The 24,709-nt window shown below is 37.1% G+C and overlaps 2 long non-coding RNA genes across 2 annotated transcripts in view; one reads left to right on the forward strand and one right to left on the reverse strand.

Annotated features, from left to right (window-relative positions):
* Positions 1-24,709, forward strand: part of LOC145527838 (uncharacterized) — a 93,891-nt gene that overhangs the window by 64,167 nt on the left and 5,015 nt on the right. The window lies entirely within an intron of this gene.
* Positions 1-24,709, reverse strand: part of LOC145527854 (uncharacterized) — a 122,001-nt gene that overhangs the window by 25,847 nt on the left and 71,445 nt on the right. The window contains exon 6 of the long non-coding RNA XR_014069964.1: positions 17,089-17,229. This is a non-coding gene — a long non-coding RNA (uncharacterized LOC145527854). The remainder of the gene's footprint in view (positions 1-17,088; positions 17,230-24,709) is intronic.

The following is a 24,709-nucleotide window of genomic DNA, read 5'->3' on the forward strand; positions in this document are numbered from 1 at the left end:
TACGCTATCTAGGCTGATCATAACCTTCCTTCCAAAGAGTAAGCGTCTTTTAATTTCATGGCTGCAATCACCCTCAGCACTGATTTTGGAGCCCCAAAAAATAAAGTCTGACACTGTTTCCACTGTTTCCCCATCTATTTCCCATGAAGTGATGGGACCAGATGCCATGATCTTAGTTTTCTGAACATTGAGCTTTAAGCCAACTTTTACACTCTCCTCTGTCACTTTCATCAAGAGGCTCTTTAGTTCTTCTTCACTTTCTGCCATAAGGGTGGTGTCATCTGCATATCTGAGGTTATTGATATTTCTCCCGGCAATCTTGATTCCAGCTTGTGTTTCTCCCAACCCACCTTCAAATTCAGAGCATTTACTTTGGCAAGTATGGATGGCCCTCTTGTGAGAATCTGATAAATTAAACAAAGGTCCTCTTATAATGATGGAATACAACTTCCAGGGGAAATATTTTTATCATGCTAAAGACCATCATATTGACTTCATCTGCTGCTTACTATTTTTTTTTTTAATATTTTAGCTTGTGTTGTTAGTCTGCTCAGACCACCATACAGAATACCACAGATCAAGTGCCTTAAACAGCAGAAGTATGTTTTCTCACAGTTCCAGTGTCTTAACACTCAAGACCAAGGTGCTGACAGAGTTGGTTTCTGATGAGACCTCTCTTCCTAACTTGCAGACATCACTTTCTCACTGTGTTCTGATGTGGCCTCTCCTTTGTGCACATGCGCTCATGGTGTCTCTTCTTCTTTTTATAAGGGCACTTCACTTAACCTTAATTACCTCTTTAAATACCTAATCTCCAAATACAGTCACATTGGGAGTTAGCACTAAAACATTTGAATTTTGAGAGCACACGACTCAATCCATAATACCCATGGTATATGTGAGTAGGCCAAAATCTATCCATTAAGGTCAATTCTTTTCTATGATAGCAAAAAATTAAAAGAAATTACAAAATTTTATGTTAGATACTTTTGATTATGAGCCAATATCTTTTAAGTACTACCTATATCCCATGTTCCTAAAAATAACTGCGACATTTATTAAAAATTCAAATTTCTGGACCTCACCCAATACCTAATGTGCTGAGTCAGAATTTCTGAGGCTGAGAGAAGAGAATCACTTAAAATTACTCTCCCAGACATTTTATATGTACATTTTAAAATATTGAAAACCACTATAGGCATTGTATCCTATATCTACTTGGACATGAATTTCAAGATATTAGTTAAAAACAAAAACCATTCCTAGAGTCCCAAATAGAAATATAATTCATATACTATGGCCTGGGAAATGTATAGATCTATATTATGGAGACTTCCAGAATGACCCCTACAAAACAAGTTCCTTATCATGGTGTATGATATGCCATAAAATTCTCCAATATGGCCCTGGTTACCTCTGAGTTCTAAAGAATTCAAAAGGGCACCTTCTTATTCATTTCTCAAAAGGATGAGGAGTCTAAAGCCATAAACACAAAATGTGATTATTCATCCTCTCACTATTTCATAGATATAGAAGAAATGGAGCATGAGAATTATAGATAATTGTGACTCCTATATAGTACCAAGACAGAATGTTCACCCTTTTTTATCTAATGAGAGACAGCCATACATATCCTTTAATTTAAGCAGCTATGCAACAACACAGGCTTAACTTACATTTGTAGGTATAAATAGAGACCTCCTAACATTTGCAGAGTATAAATAAAGACTTATGTACCACATGTATAAAAGTTCATACTTAAAAATCACAATATATTAAATAATCATGATTTAATGCAGTAGAATGAGAATCAATGTTTAACAACTGGGTCTTTGAGGAATGGTGGGGATGCTGATTTGTAACACTTGTTGATTTCTATGGTGTAAATAGTTTCCCATGGCTAGTTTCAAACCACTAATGTGATATCACATCACTCTCCAGTTATGAGAGCAGCAGCAACATTAATTAGTTTGGAGCACATTGGCATGGGGCAGAAGGACCTGTGAGATGACACCGAGATCCTTTTGTTTCAGAGAAACTACATCTAGCCTTGGGAATGACTTCCAACACCCTCTTTAATTTTATTCCATCGTGCATACATGCTAAGTCGCTTCAGTCATGTCCAACTATTTGTGACCCTATGGACTGTAGTCTGACAGGCTCCTCTGTTCAGAGGATTCTCCAAGCAAGAATACTGGAGTGGGTTGCCATGTCCTTTTCCAGGGGATCTTCCTGACCCAGGGATCAAGCCTGAATCTCTTACCTCTCCTGCATTGGCAGGCAAGTTCTTTACCACTAGTGCCATCTGGGTATCCCATCAATCTTTTGTCACTTTGCTTCAGGAGTCCTGGATGCAATAAAACTCTTAATGACTCTTTTCTCTCCTACTCCTGGTCCATGCTGTGCCTGGGTGATGTCCACTCAACTTTTCAGACATTGAAAGGCTACATCCTGAAGGAGCTCCCCAAATTTATGTACCAACATTTCCTAACCCAAAGCATGCTGATAATACTTTTGAAGATCTAAGATATAGGTCCACAAAGGGAAATTATTCTCCATCCATCTTGTAAAGCGAAGGAAGCAAAAGCAAAAATAAGCAAAAGGAACCTAATTAAACTTAAAATCTTTTGCACAGCAAAGGAAACCATTAACAAAATGAGAAAATAACCTACTGAATGGGAGAAGATATTTGCAAATGCTATGACTGGTAAGAGATTAATATTCAACATATATAACTATCTCATACAACTCAACATCAAAAAACAAGACATGGCATGATTAAAAAATAAGCAGGAGAATTGAATATATATTTCTCCAAAGGGGAAATGCAGGTGGCCAACAGGCACATGAAAAGATGCTGAACATCAATCATCAGGGAAACTCAAATCAAAGCCACAATGAGATATCACCTCACACCTATCAGAATGTACATCATCAAAAAGAACACAAATAACAAATGTTGGCAAGGAGGTGTAGAAAAGAGAACTCTTGGATACTGTTACTAAGGAGTGTAAATTTGTACAGACACTATGGAAAACAATATGGAGGTTTCTCAGAAATAGAACTAACATATGACCCAGCAATTTCACTACTGGGTATATATCTGAAAAAAACAAAAACACTAGTTAGAAAAGATACATGCACCACAATGTTCATAGTAGCATTATTTATAATTGCCAGAGTATGGAAGCAACCCACGTATCTATCAACAGATGAATGGATGAAATAGATGTGATATACATATATATACATATGTATATGAATATATGTTTACACACTCAGCCATAAAAAAGCATGAAATATGCCATTTGTAGCAACATGGATTGAGCTGGAGGGCGTTATGCTAAGTGAAATAAGTCAGATAAAGACAAATACTGTATGCTAGTATTTATATGTGGAATCTAAAAAATATAGCAAACTATTGAATACAACAAAAAAGAAGCAGACTCATAAATATAGAGAATAAACTAGTAGTTGCCAGTGGGGAGCGAGAAGAGGAGAGAAGCAATAAAGGCATAGGAGGTTATTTATTGGGGCTCCAAAATCACTGCAGATGGTGATTACAGCCATGAAATTAAAAGACGCTTACTCCTTGGAAGGAAAGTTATGGCCAACTTTAGACAGCATATTAAAAACCAGAGACATTACTTTGCCAACAAAGGTCCATCTAGTCAAGGCTATGATTTTTCCAGTAGTCATGTACGGATGTGCGAGTTGGACCATAGAGAAAGCTGAGTGCAGAAGAATTGATGCTTTTGAACTGTGGTGCTGGAGAAGACTCTTGAGAGTCCCTTGGACAGCAAGGAGATCCAAACAGTCCATCCTAAAGGAGATCAGTCCTGGGTGTTCATTAGAAGGACTGATGTTGAAGCTGAAACTCCAATACTTTGGCCACCTCATGCAAAGAGTTGACTCATTGGAAAATACCCTGATGCTGGAAAGGATTGGGGGCAGGAGGAGAAGGGGATGACAGAAGATGAGATGGCTGGATGGCATTACTGACTCAATGGACACGAGTTTGGGTAGACCCCAGGAGTTGGTGATGGACAGGGAGGCCTGGCGTGCTGCGATTCATGGGGTTGCAAAGAGTCGGACGTGACTGAGCGACTGAAGTGACTGACTGAGCGACTGAAGTGACTGACTGACTCATATAAAATTATGTGAGCAAAACTTCTGAAAATTGTAAGGCACTATACAATTTAAAGAACGTTTCATTCAATGAAAAAGAAAAATTTCTTTTTTATCTTTAAAAGTCAATTTTTCTACATTAAAAATCACTCTATCACTATAGTTGTTTTTATATTTTTATGTTTCTGTCTTTCCCATGAGACAGTCTCCAGGTCCCTTGAAAAATCATTTTCTGTCATACTCATTTCATATCTGGATAAGGAAATGGCAACCCACTGCAGGATTCTTGCCTAAAGGATCCTGTAGACAGAGGAGCCTGGTGGGCTGCCGTCTGTGGGGGTCACACAGAGTCGAACACAACTGAAGCGACTTAGCAGCAGTAGCAGCAGCAGCCTTTCATATCATTGGAATATAGCAATGTCTGATATGTTACAGAATTCAGTAACTATTTATCAAGTGAATAAACAAATGAAAGACTGAGCACAATAAAGAAAGAAAGCAGGAAATAGTAAAGAGAGGGTGAGAAGATGATGGGAACATAAGAAAAATATGTGTTAATGAATAAATGAGCAGCATCTAAGAAAATGATTTGTTATAGTGAATAATTACCAAAATAACTTACATAAAGTATCAAGAATTTTAATTTTTTATTTTAAACAACTAACATTTATAATCCTCTATTTCTGTATAATTTGATCTTTTAGCATGATTTGACAATTTTGGGAAAGCAAAGTTGGTTATGGTTTAAGCTACTGGAAAAAGTTCAAAAATCGACAGATTACAATCATTGGGTCTCCTGTTTTATGAAAAAACTCCATTGATGAAAATATAAGATGTCATACCAAAGAGATAAAAATTTAGAGCTCACTTCCTACCATTAAATATCCTTACAGAGTCTTGTCAGAAGGTACTTTGTATCTAAAGCCAACTCATGAGGGCACTGGTGTAAACTGATGAATTATTAATTACTTAGCATACACATGGCAGCTAAGAAAACCTAACCTGACAAAGAACTGACACTTGGGTATTCAAAAGTTTATACAAATAGTTTAAACAGAGCTATGGATAGTGAAGGTGCTAATGTAGGTAGTCAATATCCATTTTCCTCCAGTGGAAATATATTTACTGCTGATATTTTAAAATGACAAACGTAACATGCACTCATACAAAAGAATCAATATAAATAGTTTTGTGTATTTCTTTCCATGCTTTTCTATGCACACATTGCATGCATATGTATGTGTATTTAACTTTTTGTTTTAACAGAACAAATACTGTTATTTAACCTACTTTTTCATCTAACAACATACAACAGACATACTTTCATGTCAGTAAATATAAACTCACAACCTCAGTAATAATAACTGCATAATATTTTGCCCACAATTTATCAAAGTATCTTTATATTAATCAACATCTAAAAATTCCCCATTCAGTTTACCGGTTGTTTTTTATTTTACCTTAAGAATGATGTTTTTGTTCCTATTTACATCTCTCTCTGCTATTCCAATTTAGATACTTTTCTAAAAGTTGAACTCATTTATCACATATAAAATTTGACTTAACATTCAAGACAATATGAAGTCATTAGTAATCCCTGTGTTTTACTTCTAGAATATGTCCTAGATATGAGTCTTTATCACAAACTCCACCATTTCACCCTAGTCCAAGCCTCTGTTCTCTCTCCTTTGGACCACTGCAATTGGTTACTTTCTATATCTGCACCCATGTGTGTGTTTCTTGACCCAAAAGCCAGAGTGATTCTTGAAAAACTATGAGTCATATTATGTAATTTTTCTAAGGAAAATTCTCCAGTGGCTTCTCTCCTTTGGAGTATCATTCTGTTGCCTTGCTCTGATTAACAAAACCCTGAATGATCCCTGTCTAAATCCTTAACTTTGTCTCACACCATTTTCCCCTTTCTTTTATTGGACTTTTTTCTTTTCTATAAGAAGCCAAAGTTTATCCCTCCTGTTGGCCTTTGTGTTTGCTCTTCCTTTAGCCTTAAATGCTCTTATCCTTTCTTTGAAGATGGCTCAATCCACTGGGTACTTCAGATCTTAATGTCATTCTCTGACATGCCATGTATTCTTTATCTCAGCTGAGCACCTATTACTGTGTAAAATTCTTATTTGCTTGTTTAATTCCAGGATTTCCACTACTAGACACTACTTTCACAAGAACAGGAACCTTGCCTACTTATTCTTTGCACTACTTGGCAGATAGCAGGATCTCAATAACTTTTTCAATTGAATTCCTGTTGCTTCTGGAGTGCTTCCTCTTAGATGTATGAAGTACACTGAAGTGAAGGAGTCCGTGCTGGAATATAAGTGCTAATTACAAGCAAATCAGAGCTATGTTGGAATAAAATTATCTTCATGAACACATTTATCCAGGAAAGATAAGGTGCGCGCATGCATGAATGCTGTCACTTCAGTCGTGTCCGACTCTGTGACCCTATGGACTGTGGGCCACCAGGGTCCTCTGTTCATGGGATTCTCCAGGCAAAAATACTGAAGTGGGTTGCCTTGCCCTCCTCCAGGGAATCCTCCCTTCCCAGGAATTGAACTCTCATCTCTTACGTGTAACCTACATTGGCAGGTGGGTTCTTTACCACCAGTGCCACTTGGGAAGTCTAAGTATAATGTAGCTAAAGAATATTACTTTTCTTTTTTTAACTTTTAATTTTATATTGCTGTATAGTTGATTAACAATGTTGTTTTAGGGGACTTCCCTGACAGTCCAGTGGTTGAGGCTCTGTAATTACCCTGCAGGGTGCTCAGATTTTAATCCCTGGTTGGGGAACTAAGATCCTACATGCCATTTGGCAGGGATTAAAAATAAGTGAATAATAACAATGTTGTGTTAGTTTCAGGTGTATAGCAAAGTGACTTGCTTATATATGTGCATATATCTATCATTTTTCAAAATTTTTTCCCATCTACATTGTTACATAATACTGAGCAGAGTTCAGTTCTGCTACACAGTAGGTCCTTGTTGGTTACCTATTTTAAATATAGCAGTGTGTATATCAGTAAAGTTCAGTTCAGTTCAGTCACTCAGTCGTGTCCGACTCTTTGCGACCCCATGAACCGCAGCATGCCAGGCCTCCCTGTCCATCACCAACTCCCTGAGTCCACACAAACCCACGTCCATCAAGTCAGTGATGCCATCTAACCATGTCATCCTCTGTCATCCCCTTCTCCTGAAGGCAGGAGCCTTCAATCTTTCCCAGCATCAGGGTCTTTTCAAATGAGTCAGCTCTTTGCATCAGGTGGCCAAAGTATTGGAGTTTCAGCTTCAACATCAGTCCTACCAGTGAACACCCAGGATTGATCTCATTTAGGATGGACTGGTTGGATCTCCTTGAGTCCAAGGGAATCTCAAGAGTCTTCTCCAACACCACCACAGTTCAAAAGCATCAATTCTTTGGTGCTCAGCTTTCTTCACAGTCCAGCTCTCACATCCATACATGACCACTGGAAAAACCATAGCCTCGACCAGACAGACATTTGTTGGCAAAGTAATGTCTCTGCTTTTTAATATGCTATCTAGGTTGGTCATAATTTTCTTTCCAAGGAGTAAGCATCTCTTAATTTCATTGCTGCAATCACCATCTGCAGTGTTTTGGAGCCCAGAAAAATAAAGTCAGCCATTGTTTCCACTGTTTCCCCATCTATCTGACATGAAGTGATGGGACCAGATACCATGATCTTAGTTTTCTGAATGTTGAGCTTTAAGCCAACTTTTTCACTCTCCTCTTTCACTTTCATTAAGAGGCTCTTTAGTTCTTCTACACTTTCTGCCATAAGGGTGATGTCATCTGCATATCTGAGTTTATTGGTATTTCTCTCGGCATTCTTGATTCCAGCTTGTGTTTCTTCCAGCCCAGGGTTTCTCATGATGTATTCTGCATATAAGTTAAATAAGCAGGGTGACAATATACAGCCTTGACGTACTCCTCTTCCTATTTGGAACCAGTCTGTTGTTCCATGTCCAGTTCTAACTGTTGCTTCCTGATCTGCATACAGGTTTCTCAAGAGGCAGGTCAGGTGGTCTGGTATTCCCATTTCTTTCAGAATTTTCCACAGTTTATTGTGATCCACACAGTCAAAGGCTTTGGCGTAGTCAATAAAGCAGAAATAGATGTTTTTCTGGTACTCTCTTGCTTTTTCAATGATCCAGCAGATATTGGCAATTTGATCTCTGGTTCCTCTGCCTTTTCTAAAACCAGCTTGAACATCTGGAAGTTCACGGTTCACATATTGCTGAAGCCTGGCTTGGAGAATTTTAAGCATTGCTTCACTAGGGTTGAGATGAGTGCAATTGTGTGGTAATTTGAGCATTCTTTGGCATTGCCTTTCTTTGGGATTGGAATAAAAACTGATCTTTTCCAGTCCTGTGGCCACTGCTGAATCTTCCAGATTTGCTGGCATATTGAGTGCAGCACTTTCACAGCATCATCTTTCAGGATTTGAAATAGCTTAACTGGAATTCCATCACCTCCACTAGCTTTGTTCGTAGTGATGCTTCCTAAGGCCCACTTGACTTCACATTCCAGGATGTCTGGCTCTAGGTGAGTGATCACATCATCATGATTATCTGGGTCATGAAGATCTTTTCTGTACAATTCTGTGTATTCTCGCCACCTCTTCTTAATATCTTCTGCTTCTGTTAGGTCCCTACCATTTCTGTCCTTTATTAAGCCCACCTTTGCATGAAATGTTCCCTTGGTATCTCTGATTTTCTTGAAGAGATCTCTAGTCTTTCCCATTCTATTGTTTTCCTCTATTTCTTTGCATTGATCACTGAGGAAGGCTTTCTTTTCTCTCCTTGCTATTCTTTGGAATTCTGCATTCAAATGGGTATACCTTTCCTTTTCTCCTTTGCTTTTTGCTTCCTGTCTTTTCACAGCTATTTTTAAGGCCTCCTCAGACAGCCATTTTGCTTTTTTGCATTTCTTTTTCTTGAGGATGGTCTTAATTCCTGTCTTCTGTACAATGTCATGAACCTCTGTTCATAGTTCATAAGGCACTCTGTCTATCAGATCTAGTCCTTTAAATGTATTTCTCACTTCCACTGTATAGTCATAAGGGATTTGATTTAAGTCATACCTGAATGGTCTATTGGTTTTCTCCACTTTCTTCAATTTCAGTCTGAATTTGGCAATAAGGAGTTCATGATCTGAGCCACAGTCAGCTCCCAGTCTTGTTTTTGCTGATTGTATAGAGCTTCTCCATCTTTGGCTGCAAAGGATATAATCAATCTGATTTTGGTGTCGACCATCTGGTGATGTCCATGTGTAGAGTGTGTACATGTCAGTCCCAAATTCCCTACTATCCCTCCCCGCAACCTGTGACCCAAATTCTGGCATACCAGTGACATCATGGTTCATTTTATGGTGATTCCTTCCAGGTTTTGTACAACTTTGCATTTAAGCTGATACATGTCAGTGTTATTGAGTCCATGAAGGTCAAGTGAATTGGGTATATTTATATGCTCCAAGGATATTCTCAGTTTGGAGAAAGTCATTGGCGGCATTCCACTGAAATACCAAGGATTGGTTTGTTAAAAAGATTATCAAGAAAATATTCTAAATCTACATTCTTCTTTTCTAAAAGATTATATGCTCTTTCAAAGTTAGATTTATGTGATATGCTTCTGGTAACAGGAAAAAAAATTGGAATTTAAGTCCATTGTGATCTTTTATTCTTTGTCATTCACATTTCAATGGTCATCCAAGCACGTTGTTTTCTATATTGTGTATTGTTAGTAATCATCACTCTATCAGTCCATCATCAATAAAATATCTAAGAATTGCTATGCAGATGGATCTAGAGAGTTCAGTCACTAATGTGTGACTAACCTCTTTCTTTTAGTCTCCATGTGAATGATCTAAATGCTGCAAGAAATCCAGCCCAGTGTGATGTCTCTGGCTTATCACAGGCCTGAGCTTGGGCACAGCTCCAGCCCTGGAAGTAACTCATCCTAGTACCTATTAAGCTATGAAATGTGAGTCCGTGTGTCACTTTCCTGCTTGAAGACATCCATTTGTGCTTATTTCCATCCTTCAATTGATGAATTGATATGGAAACTTAAATACGTCATTTGTTTTCTCATCCATTCCCTTTGTAGCAGTTGTGGATTCACTTCTGATGCCAGATTGAGTCCAGGGCGATTTTAAAGTCTAATAAAGCAAGGAAAATCTCTTCTCCTGGTTGGATTTTTTTTTTTTTTACATGTTTGTTAATATGCAGCAATCGGGGGAGAGATGAAGTCCGTGGCTCATTTTCAAGGGAGGAATCCAATTTGGTTTTTATGGATGTTGCTGTCACTGGTCCAACATTGCTTTATTCTTTCACCAAGGATGCAGCTTAGGATTCACTGCTGCGCTGTTGCCGCTAATGTAGATCTCTCTGGCTGTTGGGGTTGAGAGCATTTCCCTTTTTATATATTGGAATAATTAGCCCTCCTGACCATATCTCAGAAAGTGTCTGGATTGGAGGATTAGGATAAACATCTTCAGTCGGGCTTTCTGAGGTGATCAATGTGGAGTGTTAGCATCTCATTTGATGCATTTTTATCAAGGCTATGGGGTTTCCTAGCTGTCCCTTTGAAGAAGCTCTCTTTCATTTCTTAAATCACCAGGGCTGGGATTAAATGACTGGGACAAAGTTAAAGAGAATTTTTCAAGCAATTTATATGTTCAAGGCCCTGCCTAATCACAGTCTCTGTCTGAGTTCTTTTCTAAGCACCTGCGAGTGGGTATGGACTTGTTTCACCTTTGCATCCCAAGAACTGCAATTCTTAGATATGCTCAAAAACACCCATTTACCCAATACAACTTTGGTGCCTATCTTAGAATTGACTAGGCTCAGTATTTTGAGGGCAGACCCCATGCCCTTTACTCCATGTGTTTTTTCTCTCAACAAGATATTTATAAATCATCAGCTAGTTATCAGATGAGGATCCAGTAATAAGCATAAAAGGTAAAAATTCATGCCTTTTAGTTAAGCAAATAGGCAATAAGCAAACAAATTAGGAGGAAAATAGCAGCATTAGTGGAAAGTGTTTTGAGAAAAATAAACCAGAGTCTTATAATAAAAAAACTGTCTATAATATAGGGTGGCAATATTTGAAGTGAAACCTAAAAGATAAAAAGATCTGGATGCAGAGAGATCCTAGCATCCCCACCCCTTGACCACCTATCTGACCTAAAGCAAGATATGTATATTCTTTGAATTATGGTTTTTATTGCTGTTATCTGGGGATAGGTTCTAGTAGGTAATAAATTAATGCATATAAAGCACAATGCTTTACACATAAAAAGCACTTAATAACTGTTCCAACATCATTATTATTATTAACAATATTATTATTATTGCCCCTATTAAGACAAATAGATTTTATTCTAATTTCAAAGTAAAATCATTAACATATTTTCAGCATGGGGGCATGTGAATTCTTAACAAGTCTTAACTGTGTGTACGCTAAGTAGTTCATTTTGTATTCTGTAATTCTCTTTCCGATATTTCCAGGTAATTTAAACCAGCTACTCCGTGGCTACCTGGTTTGTAAGTTTTCATTGCCAAGAATACAAAATGTAGGACACGGATCTTGATTTCAAATATACTGCTGTTAGTCGAAGATTTTATGAAGTTTGTTTGTAATCTCTTCTGTAGAATGTATCAAATTAGCTCCTCATCTTGACTGGCAGTGCTTATTTCAGCCTTCTTTTTTTTATGAAGAATTATATTAGTGAAGACATGTAAAAAACTGCAATAGTCAACCATATAGTATTGGTTAAATAAATTATAAGCATGAACACCTCCACCAATAAATTGAAATAAGGCTGTATAACACATCACAATGATATGATAGATTTTATAAAAACAAATTAGGTTATGCAAAAATTCTGGAAGAAGATGCTTCAAAAGAGTAACAGTGACTAAATCTGGGTAGTGGAATGATAAGTTTATAGATTAATTTCCTTCTTCGAACTTTTCTGTATTTTGTGAACGTCTCAAGAAAAGTATGCATTAGTTTTGCAATCTAATGAAATAAATTAATTACAAGCAAGGTTAGAGAAAATAAGGAGATTCACAATCCCTACCAAAATAAAAGCAAAGAAAATGACAGCAGATTATATAATTTAACAAGATATATTTCTAAGATAAAATATGGCCCAAATTTTCAACTAAATTCTGATATCTCCTATAATCTTAGGACAAAAAAACTGTATTTCCAGGAGACTTAGAAAATACCCTCTGGTTAATATGCATTGTCTAACCATTTTTCAACTCAAGATCATACAGACAGGAAATTATCTGATGACACACTTCTTCCGAAGTCCCTACTTATTTCTCTACTTTGCACATGTCTATATTTATGTTGTCAAAATAGACTTGAAAAGGATGAGACATGAGAAGAACAGTCTATTCTGTCCATGTCATCCTACTCTGAACTGCTCTTCAATCCTTCCACACCCTGAGACTGTACTTCTGTTACAGTCAGCAGGGCATAAATCGTTCTCACTAGCAACTGGGCTACATGAAGCCTGAGATGTGGTCTAACTCAATCTCATGCTAATGGAGCCTATGTGGTGCATTGCCTATAAATACTGTATAAATGCTTGTAGAATTCAGTGAGTTGCTTCTATTTTCTTTTAGTCCCCTCTAGATATCATTGGTATAGATGCCATTAAATTCTTAAACTCCAGATTCCAACAGAACCTGAGAACCAAGTTGCTCATTTTCTTAAGGGAACTTTTATATTATACTAACATTTCAAGGATTGTCTTGCTTTCTGGCTTTCTTTCCTTGTTTAGAAAATGTTGGCAATGAAACACTTTAGAAGACAGTCTGATGTCTGGCAAAATCTTTGTTTTCTTACCTGTAACAGAAATTAAACTCTCAACAAAAGCACATTTCTCTACAAGCAATGTATGGCAAAACAAATACAATATTGTAAAGTTAAAAAATAGAAAATAAACTAATTTAAAAAAAAGAGAAGTTCAATGTAAATGATGATCGTTCAGTTCAGTTCAGTTGCTCAGTCGTGTCCGACTCTTTGCGATCCCGTGAATCGTGGCACGCCAGGCCTCCCTGTCCATCACCAACTCCCGGAGTTTATCCAAACTCATGTCCATCGAGTCGGTGATGCCATCAAGCCATCTCATCCTCTGTCGTCCCCTTCTCCTCCTGCCCTCAATCTTTCCCAGCATCAGGGTCTTTTCCAATGAGTCAGCTCTTCACATGAGGTGGCCAAAGTATTGGAGTTTCAGCTTCAACATCAGTCCTTCCAATGAACACCCAGGACTGATCTCCTTTAGGACGGACTGGTTGGATCTCCTTGCAGTTGAAGGGACTCTCAAGAGTCTTTGAACCACAGTTCAAAAGCATCAGTTCTTCTGTGCTCAGCTTTCTTTATGGTCCAACTCTCACATCCATACATGACTACTGGAAAAACCATAGCCTTGACTAGACGGACCTTTGTTGGCAAAGTAATGTCTCTGCTTTTTAATATGCTATCTAGGTTGATGATGATTGTAGGATCCCTTAAAAAGGAGATTATAGAAGAAGGTGAGGTCACATGACAAGATTTCCACTAGGTCTCAGCCCTTTCCTTTTGCATCTGGGAAAGTTGAATGACAGGTAAAACACAGGGCTTGGGCTGTCTTGAAAAAAAATTGTGAGTAATTTTAATCATTTGCTCAGGTCTTTAAATATCCTGTATAGCTTTTAGGCACAAAGCAATCTTTGTGTAGAGAAACAAACCCAGGATGTGGTTACACGGTAGAGTTTTACCCCTTTGTGTTAAAGTGCCTTAATGATCAAGAAAAAAGAATAGATTTGCATGAACACTACTTTTGGGAAGCATTTAACACAATAGTTACTCAAAACAAACTTCAGCGCAAGTGGATAAAACCGGTATGATGAGTCATTCTATGTGGTTTAAAGCCACCACAAGTGAATTTCTTTTAATTCAGCCTTCATGAGCCCAGAACTGCTTTTATAAGACTTTGAGAGTAACCATGGCATTGACAAAATACACTTCACTGTGTATGTTTGACTGAATCATTTTTAAATGATTCAGGTAAGTGGAATGTGAATGCCAAAGCTTCTATTGAAATCAGCCTGGATATTTCCTTTTTCTCTCCAGATCTCATGTCATAAGATACACACATACACACACACACAGAGTGACATCATCTTAAGATCTGAGTAACATAGTCAGAATAGAAATATAATTGGTAACAATATCTTCCCATGTAAGCACATTAGTGGTGCTTACATAATCTTTTGGCATCAAGTCACTCCCTGGAGTAAGAAGTATGGTTTTCTGTCTCAGTTTCATACCTTAAGTTTGGAAAAACACTTGATTGTTGAAGAAACGTGTAGTGTGAAATGTTTATTACTAAATTGTCTATGCCTTGGTTGCTTTTCTTAAAACTATTTAGAGATGCCCTGGAAAATTTAAACCATGTGTCGGAAAACCTAGTCGTCTTGTCATTATCATGCCATGGCAGTCATTACTAACTGAGCCTGGCGTTTACTTCTGTTGACATCATAAAAGATGAGAATACTTCTCAACAAAGTGCTCTAGGAAGACATGGCAAATCAATGAGAATCATCTTGGAAAATAAAATATACTTTTCATTCACAGTTTCCATCAGACAACCTAAAAATCAAGGTTCTTTTTCTCTCCATAGCTCATGTCATAAGATACACACACACACACACACACACACACACACACACACGCAATGAGAAGAACTAATAAAAAAATTCCCCTGAGTCACTGACTCCCTAAAATTCTGACTTAATTTTGTTAACCACTGAGGAACTACTGGAGACAGAAATCCCACTGGTGTCATGTCCAGAGAAATTTCACCATTCCTCAAATAATGCCTTTCATTTTTGCATATGCTCTTCACTTCCCCAGGAAAGCCCTTCACCAGGCAAACTCCACTGCCTCCTTCAAGAACAAGCCAGAATGCTAGCTTCTCAATGAAAACTGTAATTCTACTCAGCTCTTGGATACTCTGTCTACAGTGCTTTCTTGGTATTTAATCGAGTACCTAGTACTTAATTGTCTCTGCAAAAGCAGTTACATATTGCGATTTTTAGATTATGTGATCATGTCTGTCACTCTCCATTACTTAAGAGCAGTCATAGTTCAGGTATATCTAATAGTTTTTCCTTAGTATGTATTAGACATACTCCTTTAAGATTCTGGAGCCCACCTATCTCCTATTTCGAGGTAGGTCCCAGAATGCTCTGCAGTGCTATTTTTGACCTCTTTCTATTACTATGAAAACAAGTCTCTGATGCTTATATATTTCAAGTCCAGAATCTCCCTTGAAAATATTCTGAAAATATGAAAGGTTTTTGCCCTTATAAAAATGGAACTTATCAGAGAAGGTGAACAAGAAATCTTTAAGTCCTGTGATGTCAATTATTTAAAGAATAGATTATCATATTTTAAAACTAAAATCATAAATTTTCCTTATGTTACTTCTCTGATTATATGCATATATCACTAAAGAAACTGTAGTCTATACTCTTAGAGCCTTCCTTGTCCCTGGCCCCCCAGTCTTCACATGAAAGTTGATTTATACAAGTGCCTGACTGACATTTGACAATTCCCAAAGCAGTGACTTTCAAGGTATGGAATTTTGCATGAATTTTCTGATCTCTAAATTTACTTCAGATGTCTATCTTCATGTGGGTATCAATCTGTGCATACAGATTTCATATTTAACAGTACACTGGATCATTTAAGGCAATGGCACCCCACTCCAGTACTCTTGCCTGGAAAATCCCATGGACAGAAGAGCCTTGTAGGCTGCAATTCATGGGGTTGCGAAGAGTCGGACATGACTGAGCGACTTCACTTTCACTTTTCACTTTCATGCATTGGAGAAGGAAATGGCAACCCACTCCGGTGTTCTTGCCTGGAGAATCCCAGGGACGGGAGAGCCTGGTGGGCTGCCGTCTATGGGGTCGCAGAGAGTCAGACACGACTGAAGCGACTTAGCAGCAGGATCATTTAAAGCATCAATTAACAACTAGCCTGCAATGGCAAATGCACTTGCCAATGGGTTAGAATAGGATCCTTTCTTTCACCTCTAACCAGCACCTCTTCCCAGACAAATCACTGTTATTGGTGATCTCTGACAACAGACCTTTCCCAAGTCTGATTCTGTCATTTACTTGGTAGATTTGTTGACTGCAACATACAATCCCCTATCATCAAGTTTTCCAGATGTTTGCACAGCAGGTTCAGTGTTTTTAAAGTATCTAAATGACGGTCCCAAATGACAAACGTTCATTTTCAAAATTAAATCTTATTACAAATTACCTGCCAAGTACATGTGTCAGGAGAGACTGAAGGAATTAGAAATTTTGTCCATTGAGAATGAATGAAGATGAAAGAACATAGATGAGGTAAGCTATTACATATCCTGGAGGTATATACAAAGAATTTTAAATAACAGTGGTTTACTGAAAGCTGTTGCATTAATACTAAGACTTACTTTTAAAAGTTCCATGACTACCTTTTGCTGTGAATCAGGCTTCAACTCTGTTAATGAAAAGAATAATGGCTAGGAAATACAAAGGTAATCTCTAACATGAACCTTCTTTTCTCCTTTTAATCATCATCCACACAGGCTCAGATTTAATATTCTGAGAAGAAGAACAGGGCTTAATATAGCCATCACAAAATAGAACTTAGTTTCCTCTTGTCTGCTTTCTAGCTTGTGGTCTGCTGTTGACCACTAGCCTTTGAACTCCAGGTTTCTCACCTTTAATGTAGGAATAATTAATGACTTAAATAAATATGTTGTGCAAAAAATTAAATAAATGAAGGTAATTTTTGAATGCACCTTGTAAACTCTAAAGTACCATGGGTATATATTGCTATCAGAATAATATTAGCCATATATGAGCTACTTACTCTTGTCAGATGCTCTGGTAAAGCTTCACATTTTTTTCAGTCTTTACAATTGTTTAAAATAGGTCACGTCATCTCCATTTCATAAATGAGGAAGTTGGGTCTTGGACAGAGGTGAAGTAGCAGGCCTAAGTAACTGCTAGCCTGGATTGAACCAAAATATCTGATTTCAAAAATATGCCCTCAATCAAAATATGCCCTCTATCTCTATGCTATGCTACCAACCTTTAACCATTAAACCCTAATGCTCAGTGATGCCACTTTGCCTCAAAATATTTTGGAAGCACCATTAGAAATTGCCTTTAGATCTAAATTTATTGAAGCACACAAAGCAAGCAGCCTGCTGACTCTGTAGACAACTTTTCTTTTTGACCCTAAAGAGAATCGTCTAGTCTGATCATCCTGCATTTTAGGCAGGAAGACAATGAATATCTGTTGTCAAGACTTCTATCATTTAGAAGACTCTGCAAGATTGAAATTCCATTTCTTCATGTCTTTATAATGGTGGGTATAATATCAATTGAAACTCTAACCGCAGGATATTTCAACTGTCTACTTACCTATCCAACTTCCAATTAACCAGAATTTTTGAGTTATTGTATCCCAGAACCAAGACTAGAAGTTGCATGCTAATATCTGAAGCAATGAACAATGTAAATTCTCTTGTTCTTTCCTAGGAAAATTTTTGGTCCCTGATAGAGAAATATGAAACCAGACTGACCACAGAGTCAAGGATTGCTTCATAGGACAAAATAGAACATCTAGATTTTCCATCTTTAAAATTATAATCAGCAGCAGGAAGCAAAGCAATACCACTGTCCCTGTTATAGGAATCTAAAGGCTTTTTATAGAATGCACAGCAGCAAATGTTATCGCTTTGCTTGAGAAAACCATTTTCATTATCAGTTGCCTTTTTTTTCAATTGATTATGACTTTTCCTTTAAAAAATGCATTTAGGCAGAATTTTTCTATGCTTGATTTAGCCCAAGGGAAATTTTTTGAAGGGTTGGAACAGAGAGAATAGTCTGAACTGAATTCTTTCTGCTGCCTTTAAGCTATGCACACATGGACAAAATATATCACATTCTACTGATTTTTTTTTCTTTGCTCCTATTATTTAGAAAGAACTTAACAATGAAAAATCCAGCTTTATGGTATTGCTTTCCTTATTGTGTTAGCCAGTGAACAGACACAAGGTTAAGTTTTTTTTCAAGTTACTAAGGTTTGAGTAGAGGGGAGGGAGGATGCTATTAAAGCCATCTCCTCTTGATTTAAAGGGGTTATGTTGGACTGAAGCCTGTTAAGAAATGAAGGATGCCCCAATTAGTGTTAGAAGCATCCAAAGGGAGTCAACAGAGTTCACGGTAGCATTTAGTTATGGAAAACCTAAATTAATGGGGCCCATTCAAGGTGGAATATGAATGCATTTATATGTGTGATTTAGTCTGTTTTCTTTTACCATGGAGGGAGGGCTGGGATAGAGTTTTTTAAGATGATCCAAACTCTTTAAGATTGTTCAGAAAAAATTGCATAGATAAGAATCCAAGATTATACCCATTATTCTGAAAAAAGAGTTAGTATACCTTCAGAGTAAACACTAGGAAGAGTTTGAGTAAAGCAAAAAATTTAGAAATCTAGGATGAACCAGCCTTTCCATTTCTTAAAAAAACAAAAGCAATTTTAGAACAACACTGATTTAGCAGTTGGGAGGGACCTCTGAATTTAAATTTCAATATATAAATCTCAATTTTGCCAAGAAAAATTAATAATGGATTTATCTAAGGCCAACCCTCTTCAACCTCTGCTATATTTCTCTTAAGAAAGCATTAAATGAGAGCATTTCACTTTAGCTGAAAATCAATGGCCCTTCAGTGAAGCATACATCTCCCAAGTAATATGGAGTTAAGAATCATACAGTTCTGCTAGTAAGACATGAGGCCCTGGCTTTGGTGGTAATAACTTCATGCAACATACAAGTCTTTGAAAATATTAACACAAAAAGAAAGGATTGAAAATCCAAAGTGAGCATGCTTAAATTGTCTTTGAAATGTCGACCTAAATATTCATAATATAGTTAATGATGATAATATGGAAATAAGGAGTAAATATATTACTGAGTAGAAATACTATTTAATTATCACTTGCCATAAGCCAGACATTTGTTAAATATATGCATCATCTCTTTAGATTTTCTTAAGAACCCTGTGACTTTGTTTTACTAGCTATATTTTTAGAGTCAACTTAAAGAAGTAAGATCTATTGATACACATGGAGACATAAAAAAAAGGCTAAAGATGGATTAAAATATTTCAGTGTATACTTATCTATGACCTCTTGGTAAATGAATCAAAAGGTATCATAAATTTTATCTCCTTGTAAATTTCTTTGTTTGTTTGTATACTGATAAAATTATATTCATCTTTCATGTGGTGATTATAAGGATGAATAAGATATAACCCTTGCCCTCCAGTAACTCACAGTTTGAAAAAGGAATGTAATGTGCATCAAAAATCCAAATATAATTCATGGTGGTTTGTTGTAAACTCTGTAACACAAGTGTGTTGAAAGCTATGGGTAGCTAGAAAAAAATAATTCTTAGAGCTGGAGACTGAGTTAGAGAAAAGAAAGATCAGAGAAGTAGCTTTATAGAAAGCAGTTCAGCTGGGTTTGAAAGGTGGATAAAGTTTCAACACACAAATATGAGAACCTTGGAAATACTGATATGTGATGCCTTCAAGCAGAGAGTAAGTTCAGAATGCCAGTGTTGCTGGAATTTTTGACATATGAATGATCAATAATGTTGATACAGACTAGATTATGAAGACTTTCACTGACAGTCTAAGGAGTTTAAACTTTATTTGACATTCAGTAGGAAGTTTTGTTCGCTTAAATATAGTCAGTGTTCTCCTTTGGAAATATTAGTCTATCAAAACATTAAACTACTTTATCCGATGTCTTGTTACTCCTTTGATGAGTAATTATTGTCTTGTTATCATCTGCCAGCCCCTACACTAGGTGAGGGGGATATATGATAAATATGACTCATTTTCTGCTTTCATAAAAATCATAGTCAAAAATTTAAACAGAAAGTAGTGCCATAAAACATAAAAGTGTCACATAAGACATATGAGAAAGTAGGGTAGCACCTAGGAGGAATACCTTCTCTATCACTGCAATCATAGGAAAAACATTCTATAGAAAGTGACTTCAAATTGTGTGTATGGCATGTGTGTGTTTATGCGTGTAGGCTTATTGGGTGGGAGGGTCAGTCAATAAATCTACACACATGGAAAGACTCAGAGTGGAAATTGTATTTTGAGAACCTGATGCACAGTTATTTGCTTTCCAGTCACATAGATTCTTGACAACCTCAGATATGTGCACAAGGTTCTTGGCCATTTCATCCTGCAGAGAGGGTCTGACCATCAGTCAGCTTCCAAGAGAACCAATCAAGCATCATGAACAAGAACCTTATGAAAGCAAATTATATTGAATTAAATTGGCTCTCTTCTTGGACCTGGAAATCATATGACCTGACTTTAAAAAATATATTGAGTGTGAATGATTCAGTGAAGCCTGAAATCAGCACCATGACCAAGTGTGTCTTTTAGTGATCATTCATTTACTCAGTTTTTCAGTAAGTCTTTGTTGTTGTTCAGCACCATGAAACTCACTGTACTAAGCACCTAACTTATCTCATTTTTAGTCATAATTAGTCACCTCTGCCTTTAAACATTTATCTTCATTTTTCCCACTTCCTTATAACATTTACTACAATTTGAGTTTATCACTGTGAGCTGTGTATATGAATGTCCTCAAGTAGACTGTGACATTTTGAAGAGAGGAACTATGTCCTCATCCCTGTGTTCCATTCAGGCAATGGCACAGATACAATAGGGTTTTGGTAAATGTTTGTTGGATGTATGGATAGATAGATGGATGGATGGATGGATGGATGGGTGAATGGATGGCTGGCTGGATGGATGGTTGGAGAGAGAGAAACCTGAATAAGAAATTTCTCCTGTCCTCATGAATCCTATAGTCTAGTACAAATCAAACATGCATAGTTAATTAGGAATGCTTTTCAGTTTAGGTTTACTGTTGTAATGCCACAATTTACTATGACCCTAAAGACAGAATAAAAAAGATATTTAGAGTTTGAAATGGTTCTCTATCCTACATTAGTTGAAGCTTGATTTTTTTTAAGTCTTTCAAAAGTACCGATTCCTGAGTTTTCTATTTAAACTCATCAAAAAAAAAAAAGCCCCAAATCCCCCATTAAACTATTTTAATATGCTGTTCCTTTTCCTCAAGTTAAATGAAATTGAGGGGAATAAGAACAGATTAGATATTTTAGAGACTGTCTACAATAGACATTAATCCAAGAGCAAAACAGAAATATTACTTTGTGCACAAAGGAATTAACATCACTTCTAACTCCTATATTCAGTGGTCACATTTGATTGTCAGTTTCCCAAAAATACTGCCATACTTTTTTCTTTCCATTCATCAAACTCAGCACATCTTTGTTGACTACTCTATACTGTAGACATTGGTCGTTCGACCAGGCATAACAGATTCAAAAACTTCAATAGAATCATCTACATAGTCTTGTGTTGCTCAATAACTTGTTTGAGAAAAATAAGTGAGATTTTTCTTACTTTCTTATGCATTATTGAGGAAGTATATCTTTATTTTTCATTACAGAAAAGTGGTTCAATAACACAAAGGATGTTTTCTCCCTTTAAAATTGGGAATGTTAATTGTGGAAGAGAAGACTCTTGAGAGTCCCTTGGACTGAAAGGAGATCCAATCAATCCATCCTAAAAGAGATCAATCCTAGGTGCTCACTGGAAGGACTGATGTTGAAGCTGAAACTCCAATACTTTGGCCACCTCATGCGAAGGGTTGACTTATTGGAAAAGACCCTAATGCTGGGTAGGCTTGGAGGCGGGAGGAGAAGGGGACGACAGAGGATGAGATGGTTGGATGGCATCACCGACTCGATGGACATGGGTTTGGGTAGACTCCGGGAGTTGGTGATGGACAGAGAGGCCTGGCGTGCTGCAATTCATGGGGTCGCAAAGAGTCGGACACGACTGAGCGACTGAACTGAACTGAACTGAACTGAATTGTGGAATATACCCTAGAAGTTAGGCAATTGCATGATGTGACATGAAGGAGATGAAAAAGATGGAAATAAACTAAAGCTTGAATCCCAGATATCCCACTACTCTGTATGATCTGGGGGAAAACTCCTTAAGCTTAGTGAACTTCAGATGCCTTCTCTGTGAAAAGATAATAATAAGTTTTGCAATATTGTTATGATTTTATTGCTAGAAATTTATAATAGATATAAAAATACCAGACATTGTTCTAGTATATGGTAAATTACCATTTATGGGTAATTATTATGTGGAAATAATAGCTAAGTACTTGAGTTGAATTTCCTTATTTTTAGGTATTTCCCCAATCCTATGAGGCAGATTCTGCATTTCTAATTATTGTAAATGAGAAAACTGATATATAAGAAGGTACAATTTGTCACAGATCACAGAGCTAACGCATGGCAGAACTAAGATTCAAATCCGGTTGTTGATAGGGTATGATTAAAAGGTAATGTTAACATTTTTGAGCCTTCCATATTTTGTCTTCCTTCTGCCAAATAAAAATAAATCTGGACATAGTCAGTGAAACTCTCTTTGGAGGGGGGATGTGATGTAGGAGAGGACTAGTACAATAGAGAGAATGGGACCATAAAAACAGCAAGTGTGTTTAAGATTAGGCAAAGAAAGAGTTTATTTTATAGAGAGGAGGGAATGAGTGTGGGCTACAAGTTTTATGATTTGATATTAGATCATCCTGTTCTCAGGAGGAGGTTATGTACTGGTTCAGGCTAAAGATGGGTCAAACTTCAGGGGGAGGAGAGAAACTTAATCAAAAGTTAAATTGCAACCATTTTGTTCCAACTGATAACTGTCAATAAGCAATTTAGCTAATTATTTATGAGGCAAAAATTAGAAATTTAGCATCTGTCTAATCATAGGTTGGGGGCTTCCCAGGTGGCTCAGTGGTAAAGAATCCTCCTGCCAATGCAAGAAGATGCAGGAGATGTGGGTTCCATCCCTGGGTGGGGAAGATCCACTGGAGGAGGAAATAACAACCCACTCCAATAATCTTGCCTGGAAAATTCCAAGGACAGAAAAGCCGGGTGGGCTCCAGTCCGTGGGGTTGCAAAGAGTTGGACGTGACTGAGCATGCACGCACAAATGCACTAATCAAAGGTAAACAGGGGGGCATCCATAAATCTTATCTAAGTCATACTGAGAAAGGTAATTCTTTGCACTGGCCATTTTTCTAGAACACAGAAAGAGAGGAAGAATACTTAACCTTCATTTTTCTCCAGACTCATGGGTTTCAGGCAAAGTTTCACATTGTCACTTCCCACTATTTAGACAATGTGTTGATGAGATTAGCTTTGAAAGAGTCCCTGGATGAACTTGTGACCTCTCTAGTCTGGGTTGTTAATCAAGTCAGTATGTTTTAGGAATTCTTCACTACAGAGGTGTAACTAGTAACAAATAGTAATGCATTCAATGTTGAAACATGGATCCACTGTAGTTTGCGTCGTCACTTTTCGGCTTGAACCTTAGGTTTGTTATCTACTAAATGAAGTTGGATTGAACAAATCGTCTCCTACCTCTGACCTTCAGAAATTTATGAAACCAAAAAGATTTGTCCAACTGCCCTGTGACTTGATATGTGGAATCAGAGACTGAACCACGCTTTATTCTTCCTCCCAAGACTCAGGGAGCATCAGCACAGGAACCACTTAGAAATACTCTGGCTTTGGATGTCAGTAGACTGTTTATAGCTCTTTCATCAGCAATTCAGAATAATGCTATCCAGATTGCTTTTGTCTTCCCTGCTGCCAATCAATCATTTGTTCTTCTTGAACCTGTAGTACCCCTTTTGCAGTGCCTTGCATAAATGGGGTGATTCTTTGATTGCCTCTTCAACCGTTCTGATTTTCTACATTTTCCATTCACAGTCTCTCTGAAATTTTTTTTTTCGGTGTCATGAAACTCAGTTTTGGGTGTTGTTTCAGGCCTTCCCAAAGACCAGGATCATTTTCCTACTTAATATTCAAGATGAATTCTTGAAACGTATCTCTTTCAGAGAAAGCCCATGAAACTCACCAGTGCTCAGCTGATGACTTACTTCAGGCTCTGTCCTGTCTTTGCATTGGATTCTTAGTATCAACTACTTAAAGCAGGACTCTGTGGGCCTTTTTTATCATCCAGTGTCTTGAAAGTAGCATGGCAATAGATATAAAACTTACTCAATTACCAAACCTTTAGACAAGTTTAGTTTGTTTGTTTTTAATGTATAATTCTACTAATAATATGCGAATGTTGTATTATAAATATGGGTGGCAGCCTAAAGTGGACTTTATTGAAGTAACAGTAAATAACCTTAACAGCATAGGGTGTCTAAATTTTACTATTATTTTGCCCAAATTGGAAAACATTGAGTACAATTTTGGTGGATTATGACATGTAACAAGGAGAGTAGAGGAAGCACAACTACCATATTAAAGTACTTAGGTAGAGCAGAATGGAAA

Source organism: Giraffa tippelskirchi, chromosome 1, assembly GCF_054371585.1.
Source record: "Giraffa tippelskirchi isolate mGirTip1 chromosome 1, T2T-mGirTip1v1.2.pri, whole genome shotgun sequence".
Classification (NCBI taxonomy): domain Eukaryota; kingdom Metazoa; phylum Chordata; class Mammalia; order Artiodactyla; family Giraffidae; genus Giraffa; species Giraffa tippelskirchi.